This window comes from Raphanus sativus, chromosome 7, assembly GCF_000801105.2.
Source record: "Raphanus sativus cultivar WK10039 chromosome 7, ASM80110v3, whole genome shotgun sequence".
In the NCBI taxonomy this organism is placed as follows: Eukaryota; Viridiplantae; Streptophyta; class Magnoliopsida; order Brassicales; family Brassicaceae; genus Raphanus; species Raphanus sativus.
The window spans coordinates 17,762,872-17,774,698 of record NC_079517.1 but is presented as its reverse complement, the minus strand read 5'-3'; the positions used below and the strand labels follow the sequence as shown (position 1 = coordinate 17,774,698).

The 11,827-nt window shown below is 25.2% G+C and overlaps 1 long non-coding RNA gene across 1 annotated transcript; it reads left to right on the top strand.

The window, feature by feature from the left end:
• The first annotated feature begins 3,120 nt into the window (after positions 1 to 3,120).
• LOC108816862 (uncharacterized) lies at positions 3,121 to 5,017 on the top strand. Its single transcript, XR_008936545.1, has 5 exons — positions 3,121 to 3,734; positions 3,821 to 3,882; positions 3,988 to 4,186; positions 4,280 to 4,391; positions 4,545 to 5,017. It is a non-coding gene; the product is annotated as an uncharacterized LOC108816862 (long non-coding RNA).
• The last annotated feature ends 6,810 nt before the right edge of the window (positions 5,018 to 11,827 follow it).

Sequence of the window (11,827 nt, the reverse complement as noted above, 5' to 3'; positions counted from 1 at the left end):
CAGACCAACTGAAATTACCGGTTAAGTTAAAGTCATTATGTTATCAATCAACAATTAATTATATATCGTGAATCGATAACTACAAATCATTCAAGAATTATATCAAAAATTTAAATCAACAAAATTTTACTAGATAAATTCAACCCATCAAATAAAGCATACATAACCTTCGATTTATTACCAAACTAAAACAACTTAGCCTATCAGTTTTGTAAAAGACTTGCGATATGAGTATGACTATATGTTAATATTTTCAGAGAATGTTGAAATCAATAACAAAGCTATCATATCTATTAATTTAATATGAAATAATACTTAACATGTATTTGGTGATGACGTCGACTAAATTTTCAACGAATAAAAGTACGCTTTCATATAGCATTAACATACAATTATTGATATCATAATTGTGGCGATGAATATGTAAAACGAAAAATATCAGATCGAACTAACATGAAAACTAAATATAACTTATCTCGATTGGTATGTACCGAGAAGAGAGCATCATCAGAATATTAAGATGTGTCAATCATGATTAGGGTTTTGCATTTTTACTCGGCAGATAGAATTTTGTGTTGATAACATGCTATAAGTAAAAAAGAGAAATAGAAGAATTCGTTTGTATTATTCATTACATAATTAATCATTTATATAGAATTATAATACTTTGAAGACAAAATCTAATTTGGAAAATAAGTAAAGTTTAGGAAATAAGTATATCTGGGAATTTTGTCTATATGGACATCATTATAATATCTACTATATAAAAAAGACTAATTTTGAGGTTTCTAAGATGTGCCACATAGGCAAAAATATTCCACACCAATCATTTTGCAATGTCATCGTGGACTGAACCTCGGAATATTAAGATAGCCAGCCCATTTTTAAATGTTCTCGGCTGGAGTGGCCCAACCCTAATTCTAATACTATCCCGACCGTAACGAAAGGAAACGAATCCGTGCTGCATAAAATATTCAACCAATAGAAGTTGATTAAAACTTTTGGAATTCTCTATCTCTTCGAAACAATAGAAGAAAAAAAACCGCTAACGTTTACTATTACTCATCAGCGATGATTGTAATGGCCTCTCCTCTCATATTGATGGTCCTCTTTTAAAAAGCTCCAAAACCTTCTCTTTCACGATCTAATCGACAAACCAAAACCTCTCCCAAAAACCTCTGAAATCCAATATAGCTTCAAAAGATCTTCAGGTACTGCTTCTTTCTTTCGGGAAATATCTTAGTCTTATGGATTCTGTTTCAGCCAGTTTAATATTTTACTAGGTGTTTTGCCCGCACTTGCGGGCTTAATAGTTTTATATATATATATATATATATATATATATATATATATATACTATAAATTTAAAACTTTAGAATGAAGTGTTCTGCCAACATTTCAGAAATGACCACAATAAATGATTTGATTGTCCTAAAAAATTTATCGTAAAGGATAAATTATTATTCTATCTTATGTGATGTATATATAAATAGAGTCGGTTTAATATTACTAAACCAAAATATAATAAAAACATATATGTAATATTTTAATATTACTAAGTTATAGTGTATAAATTTGGCTATGATATTGTCTTTAGCATATTTTAATTATTTTCAAACTATATTGTAGAAATCAATAAAATTATTTTTTAATTAATATAATAATTAACCAAAAATATGACTAAATATATAACTATGGAGAGTATGACAAATAAGCAAATTCACTTCTTAAATATAGGATAGATAGATAGATTGTCTTTTATTTTGATTTTTTAACTTTTATAATAAAAATAATTATTTTAAGATAACAACACAATATATAAAATTATCTTATTTTAAACATAACTAATACTATTAATATAAATTTGTTTTTGACTATATAATAAATTCACAAATAATACATTTACCATCAATCTAAATATATACATATTTAGATTGTTTCACCTAGTATATACATATATTGTTAAATACATTTAATTTGGCCCGCGATGCGGACATAAGTATTTTATAACTACTGATTAATACATTCATTACTAAATAAAAACTATAATATAAGTTATTATTTATGTTTTCATCTAAAAATTCTTATGTCTTATAATTGTTTGTAAATTTCTTTGTATATTACATATATTTCTTATATATATATATATTATATTTTTTATTATATAAATTAAGAATTTTACTTGATGAAATTTAATTATGTGTTTTTTTTTTTTACCTTTTAACTTTTTATTAAAATATTAAATTTAACTATATTCATTATTAATAGATAAATCTTAAAAATCATTCAATATTCTCTTTTCTATTATGTAAAATCAAGAATTTTAATTTATTAATATTTAGTTATATGTTTTCTGGTTTTATTTTTTGAAATTTTATATTAAAAGATATTTTCCAGATGACAACACAATATATAGGAATTTGTTTTTATTATAATTTAAGATTTTGGATAATTCTTATTATTAGTAATATACTTACTTATCTAATCAAAATAATTTAATTTTTTATTTGATAATTAGCAATATACTCACTTATCTAATCAACATAATTTATATTCGTTTTATTTGGTAATTTATATATTTTATTTATTAAGGGTATAAACATATTAACCGCTACAAAATTTACAGTGATAGATTTATTTTTTATTTTAAAATATATTTTATATTTTGGACAATTCATATTTTTATTAATTTAATCGCTTATAATTTTTTTTTTTTTTGTAAGTAATTTATATATTTAAATTATTATTTATGTCTTAATCTAAAATATTTTATGTATTATAATTTTTTTTGTAAATTTATTGTACACTACAATAAATTTAGAAGTTATATTTTTGTTTTAAAATATATTATTTTTAATTATAAAAAATTAAATTTTTCCTTTACTAATATTTAGTTTTGTGTTTTTAATTTTACCCTTTTATTAAAAACACTTTTACAGATAACAATACAATCATATATAAGACATATCTTTTGTTTTAATATATATTTCTAGGTTTTGGATCATTATTATTAATAATTTTAACAATTTATCTAATAAAAAAATAAATTTCGTTTTTATTTTATGTATAATTTATATATTTTATTCATTAAGGGTAGTATCAATATTAACCGTTCTAACTTTTAATGTGAGAGCTCCGTTGCGAAAAATCACTTCGCAAATAATAGTATAGATAGATAATATTGATTCTGTCTTTCTCACTTTGGAGTTTAAGTTTCGGTACAAGTTTCCTAATAAAGATGTACATGGTTTTTTGGGGTACTTTGATGTGTCTGTGTCCAGGATTAAATTTGGACCAATACCCGGAAAAAGTAACTACAAGTGACCTCTCTGCTATTTATTTTAAATATGCTCATCATGAGTTTTGTTTTTAGCTGGCTTTGAATTCTATCTCAGATTAGTTTTGTATGTGTTGAATCGGAGTTTTTTATATGTCACCATGAAGTTAAATAGTGAGATCAAAACTTAATTCATGTTCAATCCCAAGCAGAGTTACAAAACTGCATGACAAGAAAATCCTTACTGATGAGTTGAATTAAGTGTGTGATAGACAAGATTCATAACAAAAAGCAACCATCTGTGGATAAGGCACTCATACCATAAAATTTAGAGAGAAACTCTCAGAGATGAACAAGCCCTCACTTGGAGATAATTCACAATTGCGACGATGTCATGTGATGGACCTCTAATAAGTAAATTCACATGCGCCTTTTTCAGTCTCCAGAAGACACAGAGGTACTCTTCGTTCTCACATTATAGTCCTAGAACTAGACGCTTAGGTGATTTTTACCACTTATTTAGTTGGAATGTTATTTTAACAGGCATCGAGAGAAATGGCTCACTACCATAGAGGTGAACCTGTCTCTGCAGATTAATTTTAGTGGTGGGTTTACATGTTCACAAAAGAATCCTGAATAGTAGTAAATGTTTGTACGTATGCTTTAGATACTCGACTGACTGACTATAAGAAAATGTATTACATTTTCAGGGCTCTAAATGTATACTTCAATAACCTTACCAAAGTCAACCTTCATTTGGAGCTGACAAGAAGCCGGAGAATAACTCCCAGTAGCTGTACCAGCCAATAGCACAAATTATTTCACAAAGCAATGAAAATGGAGTCTGCAAAAGAACCCCTAAATTCATGATGGGGGTCTTGGAGGGGAAATGGATTCGAAGCATATATTGTAAGTATTATAATTCTATCAGGAAGAAAACATGTATGGTGTGATTCATGAAATACCAGTTTGTCATGATGTATGTATATTTTTTCTTTCAAGGATCAAGGCATGTATGAAAAACACATAATGTGTAACCGAGCCATACAGATTTCCATAGATGTTCATGGAACAAGACCAGGACCTTATATTGGAAAACCGAGCTTTGAACAAGGTTAGCTTCATTTCTCTCTATATATATGTTCCAACAGACTTGAGAATCTTCACATCTTAATAGTTCCGTTCCATTCACCAATATGCAGAAACCAACTTTTAATAGACTGAAGTTTTACATTATGCTTCATTTTGTGGCATATGACTGTAGCAGCAGGAGGAGCCTAATCAAGTGAAAGTTCTCAGGTGTTTCAACTCAGTAAGTATTTACCTATAAACCAACACAGTTCCATTTCTTACTGTTTTGCAACTACTATTTTTACTATTTAGGCTCTCACTGTTCTACTCTACTTCAAACTCTACCATAAGCTCCATCGACTCTTTAAAAAAAAGTAAGAAGTAGTAGTTACTTTTGATGGGAATAATCATGCGTACCTGGAAGTATAGTGGGCTTTGTCCTTTTGTATTAAGGTTGCTCCTACAATTCCCATGAGTTTATGTGAGGAAGGATACGCATACGTTTTATTGAGATGTACGAGAGAGCATTATGAAACTACTTAGTTAAAAGACAAAATATTATGTTGTGTCCATATAAAAAATATAACCTAAACGTTTGCCGATTACATTATAGCGGCTTTGTTTGAAAGTTTTTTTTTTGAACAACTGTTTGAAAGTATTATATTAAAAAAATTGTAATCCCCTAGTATATATTTGAGAAGTGATTTTGCCACATGTCATCTTCACAATCAATTTAACAAAAAAATGATGACATGGTTACTAAAATTGATGACATGGCTTATAGTTAAATATGACATGGACAATAACATTTATTGTTGATATATATTTTTGGTAAACTTTATAAAATATGACAATAATTCATACATTACATTTAATGTCAATTTATATTTTTGATAAACTTTTTAAAATATGGTAATAACTCATAAATCATCCCTAAAATAAATATATTCAAATATGAATTATAAATTTCGAAATTTTATTTAATTTTACTTTTATAATTATAAAATTTTTATTACTAAAATTTTCAAACTTTTCTACATCTTTTAAAAAAGTAAATAAATTTTTAATCGTAATATCATTAGTTTCTTTTAGATATCTAAATTTTTAAAAATATTGTTTAGTTTTAATCTTTATAATATTATTTGAGAAGTCAGTTTTCTATGTGTCGTCCTCACGTTAATTCTTATGATTGTTAATTATAATAGTACCCTTAATGAATCAAATATATCTATTTGTCATTATTAAAAGAAAAAAATTTCCTTTTTATTTTGGTTTCCTTCTCTAAATAACCTATATAATGAAAAAAAATTGTAAATTTTAAAAACGAAAAATATCTTTTATATATAATGCGATTCATTAAAAGGAAACTTAACAAAATAATTTTGATTTTAGAGTAAATAAATAATTATCCCTTTAAAAGATAATCTTAAACAACATAATATATATTTTAATATAATTATTTTATTTTAATTAATCTATTTCTCAAATTTATTACAAAAAAATTAAGTAACATAACACAAGATATTTTAATGAATAAAAATGCATCTTTTATTTTCTAATTAAGTATCCTTTTATATTTTTCCAAATCAAATATATAATAAAGAAAGTATTTAGAAAATTTATAATGAAAACATTTTTATATGTGATGTGATTTCATAAAAAAAAAGAGAAAGTTCAGAAAAATAATCTTGAATTTATAAGTTTATAAGTTATTTTTATGCAACTTCGTACCGATCATGACTTTACTTTCTAATTTTGTTTTTGCAAATTAACATATACCAAATTATAAAAGATAGTAACATACTTACATATCTATGATGAAGAACCAAGGGAATACAATTAATTCAATTTGGTTGAGTTAAACTAGAAATAATATATTTTAGTTTGAAGGAATATATGTAACACAATATATTCACAAAATGAGTAATTGGACTAATCTAATTTTTAATACAAAATCAAACACTTAACTAAATATAATGAATTATTGTTAATATTAATATTTTTATAAATATAAACTATAGAACAATGTAACATACTATTAACTAATATGAGATCTCAATTAATATTATGAATATATATTAACCAACTATTGCAACTAAGTTCTTTTCTATAATTTATATATATGCATGGGGGTTCATAATACTATCGTTGTTATATTAATATCAGTAACTTTGAGTCAATTAAAACTTTAATTTATTTTTACTATTTAATTCTAAAAAAATTATATTAAATTATACATAATATTTCTAAAATATATTTACAAATCTAAGGCAATATCAAATTAAATGTAAACAACAAAATTAATCAATATTTTAATCTATAGAATAAACAAATTATGGTTGAATCAGAAAATTAGATATTATCTTATATATCCAAAATTATACCTATGATTAAAATAAAATAATATTATTTGAAAAATAGCATACTGATTACAATATAAATTACATAGTAATTTAAAAATAAAAAAATTATAGTAAACTATTTAATATATTCATTTTATAAATATTTATATCCGTGCATGCGCACGGGAAAATCACCTAGTAATACTAAAAACCACAAGGAGAAAACAATTTTAATATAGTTTTTTTATATTAAAATACTTCTGTGTGTAAGACAGACAATTTCGAAAGAACCAATAAATTCAAACTCGAGGATACAATTGACAATAATCCTCTTAGTTGTTTCAAACTCATTTAAATAATACAATTGTTATATATTGTTCTGTTGATTTTGTTTTTGTTTTGAAAAAAAATTGCTGATTTTGTTTATGCGTCCATTGTGAAACAAAATTATTGTGAATGAATGGTTCCCTTTATATCGAAAAAAAAAAGTTGAAGACAAGACATAAATGATAAAAAGTATCTTTTCAAAAAATTTATGATTAAACCCAAGCAAAAGTCTTAGAATAATCACTTTCAAATAAGTATGGCATATGATTATTTATGTAATACAAATATAATCAATAAACTAAATAGAACCGTTAATTTGTTTTTCCACAAAAAAACCTATAAATCAAAATATTTTTTGAAATTAAATAAATATTCAAAACATATGCAAATAATTTATCTCAAAATGTTAACATAAATAGTAATATGATAGCTACAGGATAACTAATAATATATCATAAAACTAACAATTTATTTTTACTCATTTTTTCAGGTGATAAGAAATTATTTGAAAAATAAATAAAACAGTTAATTTTAAAAACAGTTTATATACCAGCTTTAAGATTGTTAAAGGTTTTAGTCTAAAACAAAATGTAGGTTATTTCAATTTAAAGAGATATCTAATTGTTTTGGATCCAAAAATTAAACACTATTAAGATACTATTAATGTCGTTTCAACTATAATAAACACATGGAATCACTTGAAAATTTTACATAGTATGAAACATAATAACAAATAAGTTTATCAATTTTTAAAAAATTACAAAAAAACTTATAATTATCATATTTTGTTATATTATCTTAAACGTTCTATGACTTTTTGGTGCAAAAATGATAGAGAAAATTGATATACAATCCGCAAGTAGTATATAAGATAATTACTAGAGAAAATTTAACAGTAGGAACTCCTATGAGTAATAAAGAAATAACTATTATTTTAAGATAATTTATCTTGGTAATTAAATTTAACACTTTTTTAAAAAGTTAAACTATTAAATATGAAAAAAATTGGAGTTCTTAAAAAGTTATAATGTGAGATTTTATACCCTTTATCTTTCTTTCCATTTTATTATTTTGATTATTTTATTATAAGATACTCACATTATATCCTATTAATCAAGTTGTTTTAGATGTCTATATATGATGTAAGTGAATTTAAACCAGCAGCCAAAAAAAAAACTATTGTCTTCTCTTTTGATATGTTAACTATATTAAAAGAGAAGCAAATCTGGATATCTGTAAAAAGTTAAGATATAACAAGAATGCAAGTTTTCACTATACATATTTGATATGTGTATTCTAGATATCAAGTTTTGGATATTTTTAGAAAATAAAATATATGCGGATAGCTGGAACTGGATCAATGAAAATATAAAAACAAAAATTAAAATTAAAATATTTTTAAAAGTAAAATCATGATAGTTTTAAAAGTAAAAACAGTATCATCTTATAATTTTTTTTTTAAAAATAAAATAAATGTTACAAAATTGGATTAAATTTTTAAAACTACAGTTTATGTATAAATATTAATATATTAATAATAATTTTAATAAAATTATTTTTGAATATTTTACAAAAAACAAAATCAATCTGGATAAGAATTTCTGGACACGAAAATCAATATATTAATTTATTTTTGGCATATCCAAAATTTTGCTAGCATGATTCACTCTTCGCTTCCATGGATATCTAGAATTTTGGATGCACTAGATCAGATCTCGGATAATAATTTTATCTCAAAATTGTACTACTAGTATTATTTTGTTTCATAATTTTAACAATATTTTTAAAAAATAAAAACCTAATTTACAGTAAATATAATGTTCCCTGATTAGTAGATAAACAAAACAGAAAATTACAAAACATTAAATAAAAATTTGGTAAAGTTCTTGATTTAAAAAAATAAACCTTTAAATACAGAAGAGAACTAAAAAATTAGTACAATATATTAAATATATAATAAATTAAAAACATAATATTAACAAGTTATATTGGTTAAGTTATATATAATAAATTGAAAACATAATATAAACGGACCTAGTATTTATAACAATCACTTCAGTTAAGTTTTTTTATTACAAAAATATTAACCAGTTATATTGGTTCACTCTGACCAAAAAGAAATAATCATATATATTAGTTCACTCTCGACAATTTGGTTCGATCCGATTGCTAATTAATGGGTTTCTCTTTTGTAATATTTTAAGCAAGCCTATGCTGGACTTCTATAAAACATTTTTTCCTACTGCTTAAAATAGTAGAGTCGTTAACGGGAAAATCTATATAATGAAATGAAATACGTGGTAAGCCATTGGCAAAATTTTCAAATACTGAAATCTTTGTACTTTGTAGTTTTATAGTTGTTTGATATTCACCAGAAATGTTGTCCTAAAATTTTGCCATATGGCATGATATAAACGCCAAAGGATACTTGGTCGTTCCAAGTACTTATCCAAGTGGACTAATGGCATACGAACAAAATATATCGCGTTATAATTTTATACAGAAAATGAATTGTCCAAGAGTTGGTGAGTCTTTAGAATGAACTAAAGTTCCTTCCTGCAAGGTAAACGAAGCTCAAGAAGACACGAAGTTATGTGATGGATCATTAAGCCGCCCTTGTCCCTGGCTGCTTACACATGGCTTTACCTTCTTGTTTCTCTCCAACTTTTCTTTTACCCTGTGCTTACAGTTTTTTCAGTTACAGTATAGTCATTTTTCTTGGGCATTTCGTTTTTTTCTTATCAAACATGAATCTAATGTTGAAAAAGGAGAAAATCACATATGGATTTGATATAAGTCACCTGCTGGGTTTGTCAAAATGTGTAGTTTTCTTTTAGGAGATTTTACCAAAAAAAAATTCTTATAAAAGAATTATTAGAATTAAAGTTGTAAACACATATTTTGTACTAGACCATACATGTATATAATAATAATAAAATTCATATAGCAAAAATCCAGAATAGACACCAAAAATATGCAATTTTTTGTTTGAAAATATCAAATTATAAACATTTTATTTCAAGATCTGTCAGCAAAATGACAGCTAATTGATTTATAATATTTTTAATAAATCTGTAACTGATTGATATATTGTTTTTATCAAATATGTATCATTTCTCAAAAAAAAAAGAAGTACCCATAGAAGACCAATAAGATATGCCTCTTCACTAGTAGAAATTAGCTCTATAGTCACATAAATTTTCGTGTCTGATGCAATTATTTCGTGACTATATGCTGATTTAGTCACGAAAAGTCACCGAAAAAAACCGTGCGTATACGATCGTGACCATTTTTTACCGTGATTTTTCGTGACTAAATTTGTCACAGTTTTGTCACGTATAATTTCGTGAATAATTTAGTCATGGAATAGAAACCACAAAATAATGTGACAAAATAACTGTCTAGTCACGATTTTATTAGTGGTTAAAACGTGACTATTCCAAAAAAAATATTAAAAAAAAAATAAACACTGAAAAATATTTTATTAATCAATTATATAAAATACAAATACACAATTTATATATATTACGCATATATATGTATTTATGTATACGGTCACCACAGCCGGAGCGGCGACTATACGATTGAGATGTTGCCGTAACAGTACACCGGAACGCCGGGCTACATCTCCGTCATGCCGCTCACTCTTTTTCTCTTCGTCTTCCTCTTTCTTCTCTCCTTTTTCCTCTTTCTTCTTCCTCTTTCTTTTACGCTGTCCTCCTCTGGTTCTCGTTCAGTCCTTCAAATCTTCTCATTTCTCATTTCTTTTCTGAATACATACGGCAACAATGGTGGTGGTACAATAAACCCTAATCACATGAACCAAACCGGATCCCTTGGACGTAATCCCTCCCTCGACGAAGATTATCATCAACAACAACCTGATGATTCAAGAGATCTCAGACACATAAGAGAATGAAGAGGATTCAATTCCTCACGACAAAAGGAGGAAGATAATTCAATAAGATGGAGAGTATACATTAATTGTTATGAAAATTTGAGAGAGAATCAAAAGATAAGAAGAACCGTAAGAGAAAGGGAAATGAATTTTTTTTGTAGATCTAGGAAAAAATGGAAAGATTCGCAGAGAGTAATGTAAGAGAGAGAAAAGTGTGATTTTCATCTTTGTGCATTTTCGTCCATTGGATTTAACTTTATCAACGGCTGTGATTAATAAGATTTGTGATCCTCGCACTTAAACGTGATTGGCTAGTTTATGTTGACCAATTAGATTGTATTGTAATTGTTTTCTTATTCTTTTTTTTAACACCATTTTTCCTATTCTTTTTGTGTATTTAATATATAGAATATTTAGGGTAAAATTTTGAAAACAAAAATCAAGAAAAACTAAGATTTAGATTTCACAATTTAAATTTTTAAAAAATTAATCTTTGGATTTAGAACTAAATTTATAATTTAAATTTTTAATCTTTGTTATTGATAGTGAGGTATATGAAATAGATTTTAGGGTTTAAGTTTAAAATCTGAAATTAAAGTTTGGAAACAGATTTAAAGGTTACATTTAAGATTTTGAGTTGAAAAAGGAAATAAATAAATTTGGAGACTAGATTTATCATATAGGGTTTATACTTTTGGGGGAGGTTGTTTGAAGTATATATTTAAAATATGAAGTTAAGCCTTTGAAAATATGATTTTAACTATTAAACTTTTTTATATATTGGAAATTAGTTCTATTAGGTATATTGCAGCAATTCAAGTTTTATATAAAGTGAAGGGTTTATTGTTTATAATTTAGGGGTTGGGTATAGTGTTTGGAGTTTAGAATTTAAGATTTGAGTTTAAGTTTTGA